General features: G+C 42.1%; 3 protein-coding genes across 13 annotated transcripts in view; 2 read left to right on the top strand and 1 right to left on the bottom strand.

Annotated features, from left to right (window-relative positions):
• Nucleotides 1-21,432, bottom strand: part of RPS14 (ribosomal protein S14) — a 195,631-nt gene that overhangs the window by 22,253 nt on the left and 151,946 nt on the right. The gene's annotated exons all lie outside the window — the stretch shown is intronic.
• HNRNPH1 (heterogeneous nuclear ribonucleoprotein H1) overlaps nucleotides 1-21,432 on the top strand; it is a 329,511-nt gene that overhangs the window by 190,447 nt on the left and 117,632 nt on the right. The window lies entirely within an intron of this gene.
• Nucleotides 12,495-21,432, top strand: part of NDST1 (N-deacetylase and N-sulfotransferase 1) — a 55,085-nt gene continuing 46,147 nt past the window's right edge. For 2 of the 4 annotated variants that reach the window (XM_069102600.1, XM_069102596.1), the window contains exon 1: nucleotides 12,495-12,728. The gene's annotated coding sequence lies outside the window, so the exon portion shown is untranslated. Of the gene's footprint in view, nucleotides 12,729-13,050; nucleotides 13,187-16,133; nucleotides 16,303-21,432 lie in introns of those variants that run through there. The other 2 variants (XM_069102597.1, XM_069102598.1) reach the window with 2 other exon arrangements.

Genomic DNA, 21,432 nt, shown 5'->3' with positions numbered 1-21,432 from the left:
TTGCTGTGAGGATCAAATGAGAGAATATTCATAAAAGAGCTTAGCTCAATGCCTGACACATAGTAAGCACTATATAAATGTTGGCTATTCTTTTAATATATATATATATATATATTTCAATTTATTTATTTATTTTTTGTTTTCAACATTCATTTCCATAAGATTTTGAGTTAAAAATTTTCTCCCCGTATTTCCCCTACTCCCCTACCCCAAGATAGCAAGCCTACTGAATACCCCTTCCCCCAATCTGCTCTCTCTTATATCCTCCCTCATCCTGCCTCTAAATTTCTAGTAGGGCAAGATGGATTTCTATACCCCAGTGCCCGTGCATCTTATTTCCCAGTTGCATGTAAAAAACAATTTTTTAAACATTTGTTTTTAAAACTTTGATATCCAGATTCTTTCCCTTCTTCCCTCCTTACCCACTCCCACTGGGAAGACAAGCAATTCAATATGGGTTGTACATATGTAGTTAGGCAAAACATTTCCATAGTAGTTATATTGTGAAAGACTAACTATATTTCCCTCCATCCTATCCCACCCCCACTTACTCTATTTTCTACTTTGACCCTGTCCCTTTGCAAAAGTGTTTGCTATTAACTACCTTCTCCCCCAATCTGCCCTCCCTTCTATCATCCCCCCTCTTATCCCCTTCTCCCCAACTCTCCTATAGGGTAAGATACCCAAGTGAGTGTGTATGTTATTCCCTCCTTAAACAAAATTCAATGAAAAAAAGGTTGATCCATTCCCTTTCACCTTCCTATTCTTCCCCTCCATTGTAACAGTTTTTTCTTGCCTCTTTTATATGAGAAAATTTACCCTATTCTATTTCTCTCTTTCTCCTTCTCCCAATATATTGCTCTCTCACCTCTTAATTTTTTTTTTAGATATCATCCCTTCATATTCAACTCATCCTGTGCCCTCTGAATATGTATACATGTGCACATATATATATACACACTCACATATATATTTATACACACATATACCCTCCTATACATACATATATATGTATATATAGGAAAAGTCTCATGAGTTACAATTATTGTTTTTTTCACATAGGAATGAAAATAGTTCAACTTTAATAAGTTCCTTATGATTTCTTTTTCCTGTTTACATTCTCATGCTTCTCTTGCTTCTTGTATTTGAAAGTCAGATTTTCTGTTCAGCTCTGGTTTTTTCTTCAAGAATACTTGAAAACCTTCTATTTCATTGAATGACCATATTTTCCCCTGAAGCATTATACTCAGTTTTGCTGGGTATGTGATTCTTGGTTTTATTCCTAGTTCCTTTGACCTCCAGAGTATTATATTCCAAGCCCTTCCATCCCTCAATGTAGAAGCTGCTAGATCTTGTGTTATCCTGATTGTGTTTTCACAGTACTAAAATTGTTTTTTACTGACTGCTTGCAGTATTTTCTCCTTAACCAGGGAATTGTGGAATTTGGCTATTAATATTCCTAGGAATTTTCTTTTTGGGATCTTTTTAAAGCAGCAATCAGTGAATTATTTCAATTTTTATTTTGCCCTCTGGTTCTAATATATCAGGGCAATTTTGTTTCATAATTTCTGAAAGATGGCATCTAGGCTTTTTTTTTGGATCATGGCTTTCAGGTAGTCCAATAATTTTTTTTTAAAGCAATCAGGGTTAAGTAACTTGCTCAAGGTTACACAGCCAGGTGTTTCTGAGTGGGTAAAAAGTGTCTGAGCCCGGATTTGATCCACATGTCATCCTGACACTGGAGCCGGTGCTCTTACTTGCTCTGCTACCTGTCTGCCCCACCAATAATTTTTAAATTATCTCTCCTGGATCTATTTTCCAGGTCAGTAATTTTTCCAATGAGATTATTTCTCATTGCCTTCTATTTTTTTCATTTGTTTGGATTTGTTTTATAGCATCCTGATTTCTCATAAAGTCATTAGCTTCCATTTGCTCCAATCCAATTTTGAAGGAATTATTTTCTTCAGTGAGCCTTTGAAATTCCTTTTCCATATGACCAGTTTGGCTTTTTAAGGTGTTCTTCTTCTCTTTGGCTTTTTGGGCCTCTTTTGCCATTTGAGTTAGTCTATTTTTTAAGGTATTATTTTCTTCAGTATTTTTTTGGGTCTCCTTTAGCAGGCTGTTGACTAGCTTTTCATGATTTTCTTGAATCATTCTCATTTCTCTTCCCACTTTTTCCTCCACTTTTTTACTTGATTTTCAAAATCCTTCTTGAGCTCCTCCATTGCCTGCGATCAATTCATATTTTTCTTGGAAGCTTTTGATGCAGGAATTTTGATTTTGTTGTCTTCTGGTTCCATGTTTTGATACTTTTTGTCAAAAAAGGATTCCATGGTCTGATTGTGCTTCCTCTACTTGCCAGTCAACCTCTTGACTTTTGAGCTCTTTTCCACCATAGAACTTTGCTTCTAGAGTGGAGAGAGCTGTGTCCCAAATTGCTCGGGTTGTCACAATTTTTGTCAGAGTCTTTGCCAGGCTGTGGGGAGGGCACGCTCTCTACAGCCACCACAAGCTCTGACACACTGGCCACACACCTCACGACCACCACCCAAGACTGACCAAGATCCAAGCAAGTTACAGCAAGATCAATTACCCTCTGAATAGTTGCTTGGTCCTCATACAATTTGTAGGCCAGGAGCTCTGGAGGCACCCACGTGGCAGATTCTGTAGCTGCCAGGTGCCTCTGTCACCTCTGGCCCCGGGGACAGGGGACAAACACAGTTCTTCTCCACCCAGTTCCAACAGAATTCCCTACTGACCTTTTACTTTCTCTTTGGCATTTATGAGTTGAGAAGTATGGAAACCTCCACAGCTGCTGGTGACTCACTCTCTTGAAGTCTGCTCTGGCCAGTCTGTGCTGCTGGTCAGGGCCTCTCTGAGTCTGCTGTGCTGCTCACGTGGACTGTGCTCATCTCCCAGCCTGGTGCGGTAGACCCTTCCTGTCAGCCTACAAGGCAGGCTTCAGCGGGAGATTTGTTTTCCTCTGTCACTTTTTTGGGTTCTGTAGCTCTAAAATATGTTTAGAGTCATATTTTACAGGTATTGGAGGTGGTTGAAGTGGGAGCTTAAGCAAGTTTCTGCTCTTATTCCACCATCTTGGCTCTGCCCTGGCTATTATTTTTTTTAATCTTTTTTTTTTATTATTAATTTGTTTGTTTCCTTTTAGTTTACAGGATTCAATTCCACAATTCCTTGAGTTTCATTTTGTCCCCCTCCTTCTCCTCCCCCCGCCCATGGCAGCTTATAGTCAAGTATAGGATCTGTAAATACTTTCACATTATACATTAGTCAGGTTATAAGGACGGATTGTACCAGCTGGAATGAAAAATGGTAAAGAGGACATAAAACCAAATAAGAGAATGAAAAAGATCAGGTATTTTGCTTCCACCTGGATATAAACTCAGTTCTTTCTAGTTCTTTCTCTGGATGCACATATTTCTCTCCATCATGAGTCTTTTGGGATTGACTTATATCACTGCATTGCTGAGAAGAGTCCAGTCTATCAAAGTTGGTCATCACACATACCTTGTGCCTGTAATTGTGTACAAATTTCTCCTGATTCTACTCTTCTCACTCAGCATCAGTTCTTTTAAGCCTCTCCAGGTAAATATGAAGACTGTCTGCTCCTCATTTCTTATGGCACAATAGTATTCCATAACATGCATATACCACAACTTGTTCAGCCATTCCCCAATTGATGGGCACCCCCTTAATTTCCAATTCTTTGCTACCACAAAAAGAGCTGCTATAAACATTTTTGTACATGTGGGTCTTTCTCCCATTTCTATGATCTCTTTGGGATATAACCCTAGGAGTGGTATTGCTGAATCAAAGGGTATGAAAGTATTTATAGCCCTTTGGGCATAATTCCAGATTGCTCTCCAGAAAGGCTGGATCAGTTCACAACTCCACCAGCAATGCATTAGTGTTCCAATTTGCCCACATCCTCTCCAGCATTTGTCATTTTCCTGTTTTGTCATCTTAGCCAATCTGACTGGTGAGATGTGGTACCTCAGAGTTGTTTTGATTTGCCTTTCTTTAATCAATAGTGAATTAGAGCATTTCTTCATGTGCTTATAGATAGCTTTAATTTCTTTCTCTGAAAACTGCCTGTTCATATCCTTTGACCATTTATCAATTGGGGAATGACTTGTATTCTTATAAATTTGACTCTTTATTATTAGAATGACTACTGCAATAAAATTCTGGGTTCAAGTTCCAGTTCCATCTCTCTGATGTTGAGATGAGCTTCAGTTAGAGAGAGGTATGTGGTCACACTGTATGTGCAAGTAGGGATGGGTTGTGAACTGGATTTAAGTGATACAGAATTGCATACAGTTGTCAGCCTCACTCTCTCTTCCTGAATCATCAAAATCCAGGGGCAAGACAAAAGTCACGTTGACTGGTGATGGCCTAGGATACAGTGGATCAAAGACCTTGGTGTTGTCCATGTTTGACCAAGCTCTAAGCACTTCACATCACCTGCTTCAGCCAGCTTTGCGGCTAGTGGAACAAATCGTTCTCATCCACCTATTCTGCCGGGGGAAGTTTTCATGTGCTTGGGGTAGGCACTCCCCTAACTCAATTAAGGGTTTGAGGCCTATCAGTTACTATCAGCCTAGTTTAGCCTGCCTTCCAGGACAGTTTACCTGAGAGGTTTCAATGGGAGTGGGGAGGAGTTGATGAGTAGTAATAATGATGAGAAATAGAAGGAAAGAAAGAAAGGAGTGACAATGAAATGTTAAAAAAATATAAAAGAGATCAGAAAAAAGTTCAGAAGGGGACTGAGAAGCAGAAATTTTATTTTTATTGTGTTAAATTTAATATACAAATTATATAATAGAAATTCACACTTTGATATACAATCTTCTTTTCTTTGTAAGTTGATATCTTTTTTTTTTTTTAGGGCAATTGGGGTTAAGTAACTTGCCCAAGGTTACACGGCTAGTTTGTTTTTGTGTGTGTGGGTGTTAAGTGTTTGAGGCCAGATCCAAACCCAGGTCCTCCTGAATCTGGGGCCGGCGCTTTACTCACTGCACCACCTAGCCACCCCCCGTAAGTTGAAATCTTGCTGTTTCAGTTCATAATAAAAATTTAAAAATAACTTTGTATTCACCATGCAGATACTTTACTTATATGCACATACATTATTCCGTTTATAGAAGGTAAAGTTCTTGAGTTCAAAAACTGTTTTTGAAAAAAAATTTATTTGTACCTCCATTGCCTAACAGAATGCCTGGAACGTTAGAACTAAATAAATACTTGTTGGTTGATTTGATTCAAAGTTTTCAAAAGAAGAATTGCAGAGTATAAAGAACCATTTGAAAACACACTCCATATCATTAGTAGTAAGAGAAATGTTGATTAAAGCATTTCTGAGGTTTTTCCCTCACATTGTTACATTTTTTTTTTGTCTTTTTTGCAAATGTTGGGAAGACAGGAACATTAACAAATTATTGGTGGAGCTGTAAATTGGTCCAACCATTCTGGTTATCAGTTTGGAATTATACTAAGAAAGGAACTAAACCATTCATATCCTTTGGCCCACTACTAATCACATAACTCAAAGAAGTCAAAGACAGAAGCAACGTTCTGATATATATAAAAAAAAATCTGAGCAGAACTCTTTGTAATAGCAAGGAATTAGAAACAAAATGGGTGCCTGTAAATTGGAGAATGACTAGACAAAATTTGACATACGAAATGTATTAGAATATTATTATACAATAACAAGAGTTAAATTAGCCTTTAAAGTTTGCAAAGTACTTTACAAATATTAGCTTGTTTTAGCCTTGGAACAACCCTGGGAGGTAGCTTCATCTCACAGATGAAGCAAGTAAGGCAGACAGTGAAGTTACTTGCTCAAGGTTACATAGCTAATAAAAAATGACAAGGAAAACAATATACATGATAGTGGAAACAATGGAAATGGAAAGAAAACAAGTGAAATTAAATGTTGCAATAGTATAAAGAATAGGGGTGGCCAGGTAGCACAGCGAGTAAGAGCACCGGCTACAGTGTCGGGATGACCTGGAGATCAAATCCTGGGCTCAGACACTTAGCACCCACCTAGAAACACCTGGCCATGTAACCTTGAGCAAGTTACTGAACCCCAATTGCTTAGGGGTGGCCAGGTGGCTCAGCGAGTAAGAGCACCGGCTCCAGTGTCGGGATGACCTGGGGATCAAATCTGGGCTCAGATGCTGAGCACCACACCCAGAAATAACTGGCTGTGTAACCTTGAGCAAGTTACTTAACCCTGATTGCTTAAAAAAAAATAGTATAAAGAATAAGATTGTCCCAAAGAAGAAATATGAGGAAATAATTTCCCCTCTACTCTTTTGCAGAGGTTGAGGTCCACAAATACAGAATAGTGCCAAAAATGTCATATTTTAGAATGTACTGGTTCATTTTGCTAACTTAAAAAAATTTCTTTTAAATATATGAAAGTCTTTGGAATCAATTGCCCCACCCTTTGTATGAGATATAGAAAAGAAAGTATCCTGAGAGAATTTAGAGAGACATGGGAAAATTTGCATAACCGATGTACTTAAACAGAAGAACAATGCATCAGTGGTCAATAATCATTTATTAACTGCCTCCTATTTGCTGGGCTGCAAAAAGGACAGAAAGCACTAGAACAAAATATTGTATACTATATATTATTATATGTGTTTATATCTTCTTGGCCTTTTGAGGCTAAGATTATGTGTAGCATATCAGATGTGCGGTAGATGGAATGCTGGACTTGTAATCAGGAAGATCTGAGTTCAAATCCTGTCTTAGACACAACTCTAGTTGCCTCCAGTTCCCTAACTATGTGCCCTGGGCAAATTATTTAATCTCTCCTTGATTCAGTTTCCTTATCTGTAAGCCAGAGATAATAATAACACCTAACTTGTGAAGATCAAACGAGATAACATGAAATATTGTTGCTGTTATTTAATGTTTTTGCATAACTGTTTTTCTTTGTGCAAAGGGAGTGTTTCTTTTCCCCTCAGAAAAATATGAGTGTGATGTGAAAACAAAAGGCATCAAGAGTCTCCATATTGAAGATATAACACTGGATCAGCTAGATAGCATATTATATAGAGCACCCAGCCTGGAGACAGGAAGACTTGAGTTCAAATCTGGTCTCAGACACTTACTAGTTAGATAACCCTGGGCAAGTCACTTACCCTTTAACTCAATTTTCTCATCTATAAAATGGAGATAATAATAGCACTTCCCAGGATAGTCCTCACAAACAAGACACTTTATCTCTTGGCTCTGGGCATTTTCTCTGGCCATCCCCCATGCCTGGAATTCTTTTCCTCCTTATCTCCACCTACTGTCTTCCCTGGTTTCCTTAAAGCCCCAACTAAAATATCATCTTCTCCAGGAAGCCTTTCCCAACCTCTCTTAAGTCTAGTGTCTTATCTCTGTTAATTATTTTCTATTTATCCTATATATTCCTTGTTTGAACATATTTGTTTGTTGTCTCCCCATTAGATTGTGAGCTCCTTGATGGACTGTTCTTGCCTCTTGTATCCTTATTGCTTAGTACAGTGCCTGGCATATAGTAAACTCTTAATAAATGTTTATTGACTGGTTATAGGCTAGTCATATGGCTATTTAGGTAGTAGGTGCTGTTTAACCTTTTTATGGATGACTTGTTTGTCCAAATCAAGGATGACACAAAACCAGGAAGAATCCTAACCATAGTAAGGATCCAAATCCATCTGCATAGGCTAGAATAAAGGAAGGGAATAAGCATTTATTAAACACCCACTATGTGTCAGGCACTGTGCTAAACACTTTTTACAAATACACCATTTGATCCCCACAACAATCCTGAGAGGTGGGTGCTTTTATGATTCTCATTTTACAGTTGAGAAAACTGAGGAAGACAGAGGTGAAGTGACTTGTCCAGAGTCACCTAGCTAGTTTAGTTGGAGGTCAGATTTGAACTCAGGTCTTCCTGACTCCAGGCCCAGTGCTCTGTCTGTTGTATCACTTGAGTTGGGTTAAATTAAGATGAAGTAGGCAGAATGTAAGGTGTTACAGTTGAATTTTTAAAAATCACCTTCACCAGTACAACATGTGAGAAGCATGACTAGAGAAATGCTGATCTGAAAAAGACTGGGGAGGGGGGGGATCAGTGGATTGCAGGTTCAGCATAAATCAACAATCTGATAAGGCAGCCCCCAAAGCCAACACAAGTTCAGGCTACATTAGAGGATGCTTGGTACCCAAGACTAGAGAGGTAATGCTACTACTCTGTATCTGGAATGTTGTATTAAGTTATTGAAGGATCTTGGGAAAGATATTGATGAACTAAAGATCTTCCAGAGGAAGGTCAAGGGTCTTAAGATCATGCCAGAAACTGCCAGGAGAATTTGGAATATAGCAAAATGTGAGGTCTTACACTTGAATTAAAAAAAATCAACTTCACCAGCACCATACATGGGAAGAGAAGTCTTAGAAGGGAAATGGTACCTGTTATCAAGTATCTGAAGGTCTGTCATATGGAAGAGACGACTCAGATTCCCTAAACTTGCCTCCAGAAGGCAGCATTAGGAGGAATGGGGAGAGACGCTGGATCAGAAGTACCCTTCTATGAGAGCTATCCCAAAGTGGGGAAGGCCTCAGGAGGTGTGGGTTTACATCGATTCATTGCAAAGAAACATTAAGCATGTACTTTTTGCCAGGAACTGAGGATACAAAGACAAGCTGGTCTCTTCCTTCAAGAACTTTACATTTTACAGAGCTCTTCGAGCAAAGTCTGAGTGAGCACTTGCTGGATATGTTGTAGAGGGGATCCTTGTTCAGGTATAAACGGGACCAGATGGCATTTGAGGTCCCTTCCAATGCTGAAATTCTGTAATTCTGTGCCTACTTTAAGGATTTATAAGTCATTTTCTGACTAATAGAGTTATAATCCCTTAAAATAGTTTGTCTCTTAAGTAGGTTAAATATTTCCTTAACCTCATTTGAACTACTAGTTCCTAGCCAGTCTTTTTCTTCTAAACCTATAATAGCATAAAGACAAACTTTAGCCCTGCCCTCATTCTAATCAGCTAATGAGTAGGGTCTGAATTAATGAGGCATTACTGTGTTAAGTAATAATACTAACTGGATTCCTTTTTTGCTTTGGGGGACTCAAATAACTCATGTTTACCTTGTACATGGCAGGGAGTAAGGTATAAGAAAACTGGAAAGGTAGGAGAGGGCTTTGAGCTCCAAGCAGAGAATTTTATATTTGCTCATGAAGGCAATAGGGAGTCCCTGGAGTGCATTGACTAGGGAGCAGGGGTGATGGGCTCAGACCCGTGCTTTAGGGAAATTACTTTAGTGACTGAATAGAGAATGTATTGAAGTAAGAAGTGATGAGGCAGGCAGACCTACCAGCAGGGTTTTTGCAACAGTGAAGGCAAGGGGTGATGAAGGCGTGCACCAGAGCGGTGGCAGTGTCAGAGGAAAGGACTGATAGAAAGGTGAAATCAACAGACCTTGACAACAGATCAGATATGGAGGGGAGAGAGATATTGAGGGGGGAGGATGACTTCTAGGTGGGGAACATGAGAGACTGGGAGGATAGTGATGTGCTTTACATTAGTGGGGAAGGTAGGAGAGTTAGGGAGGGTTTAGGGGGAAATAATGAGTTCTGTTTTAGATGTTTACTGGACATCCATTTTGAGGATTTTTTTTTGCCTTTTTTTTTTTGGAGGGCAATTGGGGTTAAGTGACTTGCCCAAGGTCACATGGCTAGTTTTTGTGTTAAGTGTCTGAGGCAGGATTTGAACTCAGGTCCTCCTGACTCCAGGGCCGGTGCTCTGTTCACTTCGCCACCTAGCCGCCCTGGATATCCATTTCATTTCAAGATGTCTGAGAGGCTGCTGGAGATTCGAGATTCATCAGAGATGTCAGAAGAAAGTTTGGGACAGGAAAAGTTGATCTGAGAATCGTCAGGAGAGAGATGGTGATTAAATCCATGGGAGCTGATAAGATCACCAAGTGAAGTAGTGTAGAGGGAGAAGAAAAGAGGGCCCAAAAGAGAACCCTATGGGACACCGATAGTTAGAAGGTGTGATCCAGAGGAAGATCCAGCAAAGGAAACTGAGAAGGAACAGTCAGATAGGTAGGAGGAGAACCAGGAGAAAGTGGTTTCTGTCCTGAAAACCTAAAGAGAAGAGAATATCAAGGAGAGAGAGAGAGTTATCAACGACGTTAAAGGCCAAAGACATCTCAAGGAGAGTGAGGATGGAGAAAAGGCAGCTGGATTTTGCAACTGGGGAGAGAATGGTTTTGGTGAAATGACCTAAGTCATTCTACTAGAGACATTTTTTTTTCACTTTATTTTTTTTTTTTTAAAGCAATCGGGGTTAAGTAACTTGCTCAAGGTTACACGGCCAGTTATTTCTGGGTGTGGTACTGAGTATCTGAGCCCGGATTTGATCCCCAGCTCATCCTGACACTGGAGCCGGTGCTCTTACTCACTGAGCCACCTGGCTGCCCCCTAGAGACATTTAAGTGGACACTGAATCACAATCCAGTTACCCCGTGTTGTTGTCGTCGTTGTTCTTTGTCTTTCGTGACATCTTGGTGTTATGCTGTCATTTCTGATGGCTTTGAAGAAGAAGATATTCCTAAAACATTCTTTTAATAACATGCTCTAGAATTTAGCTTGGAATCAAAGTCGAACTGACTGGCCTACAATTTGAGCATTCCATTCTCTTGTTTTCTAATTAAGACATTTGGCCTTCTTCAATCTTGTAGCTTCCCTCCTGTTCTCCAGGATCTTTTTAAAAATTACTGACAGCTCAGCAGCCGCATCTCTCAGTACTTTCAGTACCCTTGAATATTTTTCTTTTGGCCTCTTTCTTGTATTTTTTTCCTCCGTGAATTTCTGGGTGCCTTGCTTGCTATCTTTCCAACATTGTAGCCGCTCTAGGTTGGCAGATATACATGCATAGGCAATCTTCTCCTTTCCTTTCCTTTTTCAGTTTAAAGTATCCTTGCAGATAGGATGGAAGGATATGAACAGGATGATCATATAGTTTGGTGGATTCATAGCTAGTTTAATGATTGCCCCTCCCCCCCAGAAGTGTTAATTAATTGATGGAAATCTAGAAGTCTCTAGTGGGAGCTACTGAGTTCTGTGCTTAGCCCTTGCCCTATTCAACATTTTTTATCAGGAGTTGGAGAAATGGGATGCTTATCAGATTTTCACACCACAAGCACATAGACTTAAAGTTGGAAGGAACTTTACAGGAATGTTATCTAACCCATCTTTACCAGATGAAGGAACTGAGACAGAGAAATTAAGTGACTTACCCAAGATGATACAGGTAGTAAATCCAATTCAGTAAACATTTATTAAACCTTACTATGTGCCAGACACTATGTGCTAAATGCCAGGGATACAAGAAGAGGCAAAGGACATTTCCTGCCCTCAAGTAGCTTACAATCAATCTAGTGGGTGGCAGATCCAGAATTCAAACCCAGTTGTCCAGTGACAACTCAAAACTGGGAAAAATAGTGAATATACACAGGATGGCCGAATTGGGATTCAAAATTATCTCAACAGGCTGGAATAATAAAATGAAATTTAGAATACCAGATCTGGCAGAAACTTTGGAAATCACAGATTCCAGCCCTTTCCTGAAATGTGAATCTCCTGTACAATCCCTATCAGGTGGTCTTTCAATTACACCCAACATTTATTGAAAGTTTACTGTGTGCAGTGTATGGGACTAGGCTTTCTGAGCTTATAGAGAATATGACCATGCATTCAATCACAGAAGGGTGAAAGTTCAAGAGTCTGACTGTCATGTGTTAACTCACAATTATTTCATTGGAAAACTGATCGAAAGGAACTGGGGCATGTTTAGCATTTATTCTTTATTTCCACTTATATCTCTGAAGTAATCTCTCCAGGCCAGAGAGAGGTGCCTGGAGTTACACAGAGACAAGAACAGATTCCAGAAGTCGTAAATGGCCCCTATGCCGTGTATTTATTTTCAAGAAATGTGCTTTCTTGTTGTCTCTGTGAATCTGGGGTTGCTACTTTTACAACCTTAAGGCTAGTTCAACCGGTGCTGCTTCTGATATCCTCCGCTTTATTTCCCTCCAGTCCTGGTCTTTAAATGTTAATTTCACCCTTTCTCCGGCGCCTTTCCCTTCTGCTCTAACTTTCCCCTCTTCATTCACTGTGTAAGTGGCTCCCACTCCATTTAAAAACCTTCCCTCCAATACTTGTACTAATGGTCTTTGTTCGACTTCATCCCTTGTGGATCCTCTTTCTGGCTTTTCCAGAACGGTCTTCCGGTGATAAGCTTTCTTTGACCCGAAATAACTTGTTAGTTTAACTAAAAACTCAGGTTGGCTTTTCCCGGGGTCAGCAGTTACTCCGGCCCCAGTCTGTCCTTGGCCCCGGCCATCGCCCCGGTCCCACATCTGACAAGCACCCCCCTCCCCCTCCCTCCCATCCTCCCCACCCCTTTACTCCCCTCCCCTCCCCAAATCCGCCCCCAGACAGGGGTCAAAGGCAGACCCGAGCATCACGTGTTCGCACAGCACCACAAAACAGCGAAGAATCCGCCTTTGGAGTCAGAAAATCCAGTAGGAGATTCCGGAATCCTGCTGGGCCCCGGGGTCGGAGACTCCCTGCAGAATCGGGGCTGAAACCTCGGGAGACCTACGGGATCCACCCCCGAACGCCAGAACCAGGGCGCGTTCCTCGCTGGGTAGGGAAGCTCTTCTGGGGGGGAGGCGGGGAGAGTCCCCCCCCTGCGCTCCGCGTGCGCCCTATTGTGTGTGAGAACCCCCAGGCGCTCGCCCCCAGGGAGCAGCAGCCCCGGGACCCTCGCAGCCCGAGCCCAGCCTTTCCCTTCCCAGGAAAACTTCCCAGCCCGGCCTGGGGGTGCCCTGCTTAGGGACCGGGAAAGAGGAAGGAAGGAAGGAGGGCGGGCTGGAGGAGGCGGTGGTGGTGGCGGCGCTGGCGCTGCGCTGTCGGAGAAGGGGGACCCGGGGCCGGTGGTTGCTGCGGGGCCCGGCCCAGGGCTCGGGCGGTCGTGGCGGCGGCTCCAGCCGGTGTGTGCACGGCCCCCCGCTGCTGGGGACGCGGCTCGGGGGCACGGGGAAGCAGCGGCTGCAGCTGTCTGCGCCCTCTCCCAGGGGCGCCCGGAGCTCGGCAGAGCAGCAGGTAAGACGCGAGCCAGAGCCGGGGGCCGGGGCTGGGGAACCATGCAGGCCGCGCAGCCGGAGCGCGAGCAGCGTCCGCCGGCCGGGAGCCCTGAGCTCCGGTGTGTCCCGGCCGGGAGGGGCCCAGACACCGGGCCCCGGGAGGGAGAGCCCAGCCCCGGGCGGCGAGGGGGGGAGGGGCTGCGGGGCTGGAGACAAAGCGCAGGGGGCTCCTCGGGAACGGAGCTCCCCAGGGAAGGGGGAGAGAGAGGGAGCGAGGTGCAGGGCCGGGGCAGCGGCAGCTGGAGGTCACAGATAATGTCACTTGTGAGGAATTTTCCCCACCCCCCTGGCCTCCCTCCCCTTACCCCCTCTCCACCCCCACCCCCCTTTGCCTCCTCTCCAGAACAGGGAAAACTTTTGTCTTGTGTGTCCCAGCTTCGTGGAAAGGGAATGGGCTCCAATGGCAATGCGGCCCAACCGGTTTTCCCCCCAATGGCCTTTTCCTTTTGGGAAGACAGTGTGCATACTGCTCCCCAGTCTCCTCCTCCCTTCAGATCCCTTGGGAAATGTATTTTACCCTTTTATAAGTACTGGTTCTTTTTCTTTGGAAATGAAGGTCAGGAAAGGGAAGAGGTCCAGGCCTCATTGATCACCTTGTTAGGCTTCAGTGACTCTTGGTTAAGGGTCCTAAGGAGCTGGACTGTTTGTTCTTCAGCTTGGGGTTGAGACTGCTTGGGATGAATTTAGTTTAATTCCATAAATATTTATTAAGCTCCCACTAGGTGTAAAGCCCTGTGCTAGTTGCTGGGGGTAAAGAGGTGAAATCAGACTCAGTCTCTGTCCACAAGGATGAAAGATAAACTTAACAGTATTTGACACTATTCACCACCTCCTTCTCCTGGATACTCTCTTCCTTAGACTTCTGTGACACTGCTTTTTTTCTTCTGTCTGATTACTCCTTTATTGACCAGCCTGTCCTCCTGTCCCCCAAGTGTGAGTACCCCTAAGGCTCTGTCTTACAACTCTCCATACACTCTCCTTTGATGATCTCATCAGATTCCATGGATTTAATTATCATCTCTATGCAAATGATTCCTAAATTTGTATTAGCCAGTGGCTCTGATATCTGCTTTGCACTTGAGTCCTCCATCTCCAGCTCCAACTGCTCTCTGGAAATGCCACCTGGATGCACTGCTTGCACATCAATCTCAGCATGTTAAAAACAACTCTTCATCATTCCCTGCTAATCCAGCTTCTAACTTTGAGTTGTATTTGATGGCGCCATCATTTTCCATTTATGGAGCCTGGAAAAGCTGGTGTAATCTTTGACCCTCACTTGTCCCTCAGATCAGATCAGTGGCCAGGTCCTTTAGATTGTACCTTCTCCTTAAGTCCTCATCACCTCTTTCTTGGACTATTTTAATAGCGTTCTAACTAACTGGTCTCCTTGACTCCAATCCATCTTTTACACAGTTGACAAAAACCTTTCTAATGTATAGATATGATCTAATAATTTCTTGACTTAAACTTTCAGTGGTATTCTGTTGCCTCTAGGTGAAAATATAGACTCCTTAGCTCTATACTCCAGGTCTTCCAAAATCTGTCAGCCTTCCTTTCCAACTTGAGTTCATGTGGCTCTCTGTTACACATTCTGCATTTTAACTGAACTGGACTACTAACTGCTCTTTGAACTTGATATGCAATCTTCTGGCTCCGTGAAATAATGTTGGCCATTTTCCATACCTGGAAGTATGAGAATTAACTCATAGAGAATTCTGAGAATTCATCTCTTCCCTGCAGACTCATTTCAGACGTCACTTCCTCTTTGAACTCTTCCCTGATTCCTCTATCCCAAAGCATTCTTTCCATCTTCAAAATTTCCTTCAATCCTTTTTGCCTGTTATACTTTCCTTTGCATTATACTTTTGACTGTACATGTTATATTCTTCCCCAAATGGATCATAAGCTCCTTGAGGACAGAGACTATGTCATTTAAAAATCTTTGTAATCCCCAGGTTGGAGTTGAGCTGAATCTAACTAGGTCCAGAATAGCAATTCCCTCTGAAAGTATTAGTAACAGCTGTTCGTGGTTTTTTGGCCCCGTTTTGTTCTCCTATCCTCTCAGGTATCTTGTGTCACATAGGTATTGTTATTGCCATTTTACAGATGAGGAATCTCCTCACAAACCTTACCTTCTTGCTTTATTTTGCCCCAGAAGGGCCAGTGAGTTCTTAAAAGCTAAGCCAGTGAAACCCAGACCTTATATCAAGCTGGAGAGGCTCCCATTGTAGACCTGGTGAAGAACTAATTTTGTCATCTGAGCTAAGTTTGCATAGAGTCCATCATCCCCTGATGGGAGTTTTTTGGTCCATGATAACTCATGAAGACAGTTCTCCTGAAGTACTAAGGAGATGGGGATGGGGGCATGGGGCGGGGGGGGGGGGTGAGGGGAGAGAAGAGATGTGTGATCTACCTCTGTGGAAAGACTAGACATGCTGGGAAACGGAGACTCAGAGAATTGAAACTTGCTTGGGTGACTGGTATTTGTCTTTGGACTTTGAAAACAGTGTTCTGTTGTCCAGAATACCTTGTGGTTCCCCCTGTGTGGAGAAATAGCTAGGTTTCCTTTACTACCCCCTTCCCTTTTCCACTGTAGGAGCTTTGCCTAGGTTCAGTATATTCTTGGATCTCTGGAAAAGTAGATAAGGGAAGTACTTGAATACTTTGATTATCAGTGCAGTTAACAAAACAAACATTTGCAGAAATGCTGAGATATATGTAGTAAGAGTAGGTCAAGCTACATCTTCAGTGATCCAGATCCCTGGATAGCTAATGAGTTTGTAAACAAGGGTTCCCCGGGTCATCTTCTTCTTCTGATACCTTTCTTCCTATCTTCAGATTAGCAGGGGGCTGGAAAAAGGATATTACCTGACTACTGCTTGGTAATTGTCACACCCATTTTGCAGCTGAGAAGACAGAGAACTCAAGTATAGAAACTCATCTTAGTCAAGAAAATAGATCAGCCACTTGAGGCTCAGAGAAGAGATTCCAGCAGCCTCAAATACACCCACTCTTCTGAAGGGGGCTGCTTGAGGAACCTGTCAGTGCCAGTGTGAGCTCTTGGTCAATAAAAAGGTACCTGACAAATTTTGGTCAAAAAATCAGGACAAATTTCTGTCTTTGGGTTTCAGTTTCATGGTCCGTACAATGGACTAGATGAAATTTGTGGTCTTTCTAGCTTTAAAACTTTGAAAAAATGTTTATTAAACACTATATGCCAAGTGCTTTACAAATATTATCTCGTTTGATCCTCAATATAAATAGATGCTATTACTATCCTCAGTTGAGGAAACTGAGGCAGACTTGCCTCTACTCACTGAGTATCTATGATTACTATTTGAATCTGGTTCTAGGCATGTGTGTCCCCACCTAAGTTGAAAATCCATGTAGCTGTTGAAGTCTGACTACCTTTTGAGATGGAATGTTCTCTTCTTAGGATTGCTTAGCATTTGAAAGGTTGAAGATGAAGGAGGATGAAGATGAAGGAATAAGCACCAGTTTTAAACTCACTGCTGTGCTGTTCATTTAAACCTTGATTGACACCAACTGTCCCCTCTGATTGGAGGACTGTGGGGTGGAGTGTTAAGCTTCTCCCAATACCTTCTTTTATAGAGTGCAGTAACCGAACTTCAGCTCCCTCCACTTTGCATCTGTTGCTTTTTTGTTTCAGTTCCATAGAACCAGATGCTCCCTCCCCAGGACTCCTCCCTTCTGCCTCCCTCTGTGTCTTGTTTCCTTCTTTAGAATGTAACCTCCTTGAGGCCAGGGTTTGTCTTTTTATTAATTGTCAGCTCTTAGCAAGGTGCCTGGCACATGGTAGTGCTTAACAATTGTTTATCGGATTGATAGAAATCTTGATGTAGGCTTACACATGTTCTAAGTGGCCCTGTGGATAGAGCCCTGGACTTGGAGCCAGCAAGACCTGAGACACTTGCTAGCTGTGTGACTCTGGACAAGTTACTTAACTACTCTCTCTGTCTGCCTCGGGTCCCTCATCTGTAAAGTGAAAGTAATAATACCACCAACTTCCTAGGGTTGTTGTGAAGATCAAATGAGTTAACATAGGCACAATACTTTTAAAACCTGAATGTGCTATGTAAAATGCTAGCTGTTATTGTTAGTTATGACCTTCTGGCGTCCCTGGGTGGTAGAGTAGATCCTTGCAAGTGGCTTGACCTGTGGTCTGAATGCCTGTTGATATGTTCTTGGGTGTCGTAGGTGAAAGAAAGCCAAAGTAAGAATATATGAGATGTCTAGTAAGTCAGGTGTGGCTTTCAGGAGGCAGCATCTCAGGTGTAATGAGATCAAATGAGATAATATTTGTCAAGCACTTGGCACATAGTAAATACTTAGTAAGTTCTGGTTCCCTTCCCTCCTCTGTCTCCTGCATCAGACTCCTCCCTTTACATTTTATGAAATGAAATCTAGAACTTTTCTTCATTTTACATAGAAGTAAAATGAGGCCCAGAGAAGGGAAGTCATTTGCTCAAGGTCCCACAGAGTTAGGCTTGGAATCTTAAGTCCTTTGCCTCCAAATCCTGCTTTCTTTCCTTTTATACCACTTTGCCTCCCCAGGGAGGTCATCTTCCCATGGTGCAGATTGTAACCCTCCATGTACATGCTGTCCTTATGCAGCTTCTGCCTGTGTCTTATGATTTCATAAGTCCTCCAGAGAGGATTCAGCTAAGGCACTGAAGACCTTCCTCTGGTCCTTATATCTCAGGGTGCCAATGGTGCACTTGTGTTGTGGTAAAACCACATTTTCCTGCTTCTCTGGTCATGTGTGCCCCTAACATTGTCTTCCCTGCTACTATTCAGACTCATGTCATTGGTATTATGATACAATTTCCTTAAGTCTATCCTATGTTTCTCCGTTGCCTTCTGGATTGCTTGTGATTTCTATTCTTCTGAGATTATGATAGTCTTTCAGATCTTTATGGCACCATCGGGAGAACATTGATGTAAAAAAGATACGTTTGAGACAGCTGGTAATGCAGTGGCTAGAGTGCTGGGCGTGAAGGCAGGAAGACCTGAGTTCAAATTTGGGCTTAGATACTCATTATCTCTGTCATCTGTAAAATGGGAAATATAACATCACCTACCTTGCAGGGTTGTTGTGAGGATCAAATGAGATAATATTTGTAAAAGTGCTTAGCATAGGGGCGGCTAGGGGGTGTAGTGAATAGAGCACCGGCCCTAGAGTCAGGAGGACCTGAGTTCAAATTTGGCTTCAGACACTTAACACTTGCTAGGCGTTTGACCTTGGGCAAGTCACTTAACCCCAATTGATCTACCCTCCCCCCTCCAAAAAGCAAAAAAAAAAGTGCTTAGCATAGTATCTGGTACATAGTAGGTGCCATATAAATGTTATTATCTTCCCCTTCTCCCATTTGAGACAGCAGGGAGTTTGGAATCAAACTTTCCCAAGTGTTATCCAATCAGATCTCTTTTTCCTCTTCACTGGCAGGGCACAACTTACTGTCGATTTGTAGTACTATTTCAAATTATAAACGTTGGCGTGAGGAAATGAGGGTTGGTGGAAAGAGGGCTGACCTTGGAATCAGAAGTTAGTCGGTCTGTCTTGTCTGACCCTTCATGATCCCATATGGAGTTTTCTTGGCAAAGATACTGAAGTGGTTTGCCATTTCCTTCTCTAGTAGATTAAGGCAAACAGGTTAAGTGACTTGTCCAGGGTCACACAGCTAGTGAGTATGTAAGACTGGATTTGAATTCAGGTCTTCCTGACTCTGGGCCCAGTGCTCTATCCCCTAAGCCACTTAGCTGCTTCCTTGGAATCAGGAAGACCTGAGACTCTTATCTAGAAGACCTGGATTCACATGCTGGTTCTGTCATTTACTACTTGTATGACCTTGGTCATGTAACTTTCCTGAATCTCACTTTCTTCCTCTGTAAAATGAGGGGTTTGGATTAGATGATCCTGAAGGCTCCTCTCAGTTCTAAGTTTCAGTTCATAAACATGGAAAAGGACATCCAGGGATATATGAGTCTTCACAGATCCCTTAAAATTCTCAATCTATAATCCTGTGTACTTGATGGGCTCTCCATCCCAGCATTGCATGGTCAGGGAAGTAGGCATTTCTCATGTGCTCTATTTTGTCAGTATGGTTTGTTAGACCAGTTGTTTTTGCATTGATTGCATTTTAGCACAGGCTTTGTAGTGTTCTAAGTCTTGATACAGTTGGTCCAATGCCACCTGTGGACAGGAGCTTTCGGAGCCTGCAGAACTCTGGAATGCTGCTGGAACCAGATGAGATGGAATTGGGAAATGTTTAACAAAATAAATACAACATAAATAATGTTAATTCATGGTTTCCAAATCATTTTTGCTTCCCTCCCTCTGCTCCCCATCCTCATTTCATTTTGATACCACTGATTTAGAGTATCTTGCAATCAGATTAGATAGAATATTTTTACAAATATGTGGGCTGGAAAGACCTTTGTTTACTGAAAGCCCTGTAATGTGTTGACAACAATAGTTTACATTTATATACGGTTTAGTTTATTAGTAATTTTCTTAAGTCATTTGAGGTAAGTTGTGTAAATAGTATTCTTCCCATTTTATAGATGAGGAAACTGAACCAAGAGAAAATAAGAAAATTGTACAGTGTTTATCATGTTAGAGCTATGTTTTCTGATTCTGAATCTCTCTACTTTACCACCGCTGTGCTCCTTATCTGACAATTTAATGTTCATTCATTGAGCTGTAGGCCCTGTTTCTCCCCCCCTTAGGTTTCTCCCTCCCCACAGATCATCTGAAAGCATTTGTTAAATTCCTTTCTGTGCTTCCTAGGAACTGAATTGGGAGATATAATGGTGTTAAGGAAAAAGGATTGGCCTGGGAGTTAGGAGACATGGCTTTTAGTCTTAATTGTGTCATTAATTCATTGTGTGACCTTAGGCAACTCACTTTCCCTTTCTGGGCCCCGGTGGTCTCCTCATCTGTAAAATGAAAAAAGAATTGAACTAGATGCTTTCTAAGGTCCTTTCCATCCTCTTTGTTCTCAGGTCCTGTTTAGTTCTGAGTAGTTTTTTGACACACTTTTTTTTTTTGCTTGAAATTTTTTTGATCTTGATTTTTTTCAGTTTACCTCTCTGGGCCTCAGTTTCCTAACCTGTAAAATGAGAGGTTTGTTTTGGCCAATTTCCAAAGTCATTTTTAACTCTTAAATCTGTGATCCTCTGAACCTGTGTCCATTCTCCTGCTCAGAGATTTTTAATTGCTTCCTGTTGCTCATAGAATAAGAATTCCTTATTGTGCCATATGAGGTCCATCCTCTTCACTTGGCTTCAGCCTCTCTCAGTAACCCCATTCCCTATGGCTTCTGTTTGTATACTCTACATTCCAGCCAAAGTGGGATTGCCTCCTGTCCTGCCTGATTCTCATGCAGCTCTTTCCTGCCTATGTTTTATTGCTTATGGTTGGACTTTCTGCATATCTTTCAGTCGTTTTCATTCATCTGACTCTGTCACCCCCTTTGGGGTTTTCTTGGCAAAGATACTGGACTGATTTGCCTTTTCCTTCTCCAGCTCATTTTACAGATGAGGAAGCTGAAGCAAAACAGGGCTAAGTGACTTGCCCAAGGTCACACAGCCAGTAAGTGTCTGAGGCCAGATTTGAACTCAGGAAGATGTCTTTCAGACTCCAGGCCCAGCCCTCTGTGCACTGTGCCAGCTAGCTGCCCCTCTTCATGTCCATATCTATGGAAATCCTTTGCTTCTTTTAAGGTTCCACACCAGTGCTGCCTCTTCCATGGTGACTCCTTGTAACCCCCAACTATAAGTAATGTCTCCCTTCTTAAATATATCCTACACTCTGTTTGAAGCTCTGCTCTGCTCTGATTTTATAACTTGTATTAGAGCGGAGCAGTCCTTTCATTCATCTTTGTAATATTGCATGCTCCTTTGAAGATAGTAATTAAGGAATTTTTCATCTTTGAATGTATCCTCATTGCCCAGTGTAGTACATAGCATATAATAGGCATTTAATAACTGTTTGTTGAATTGAATTAAGACCTGACCTGGGTCCTTGGGAAGTGGAAAGGAGAAATGAGAAAGGATATTCTGCAGATGAAGATGAAAGTAGTTTTTTGGGCAGACACAGACTAGATTAGTTTAGATGGAGCAGAGGCTTGGTAAACACTATTACTAGTAGATGAGGTAAATTGAAACCGGACTGTGGAGGGC

Source organism: Petaurus breviceps, unplaced genomic scaffold (assembly GCF_028583685.1).
Source record: "Petaurus breviceps papuanus isolate PSGF00001 unplaced genomic scaffold, PetGlider_PUasm1.0 551, whole genome shotgun sequence".
In the NCBI taxonomy this organism is placed as follows: domain Eukaryota; kingdom Metazoa; phylum Chordata; class Mammalia; order Diprotodontia; family Petauridae; genus Petaurus; species Petaurus breviceps.
This window is presented reverse-complemented; position numbering and strand designations above follow the sequence as displayed.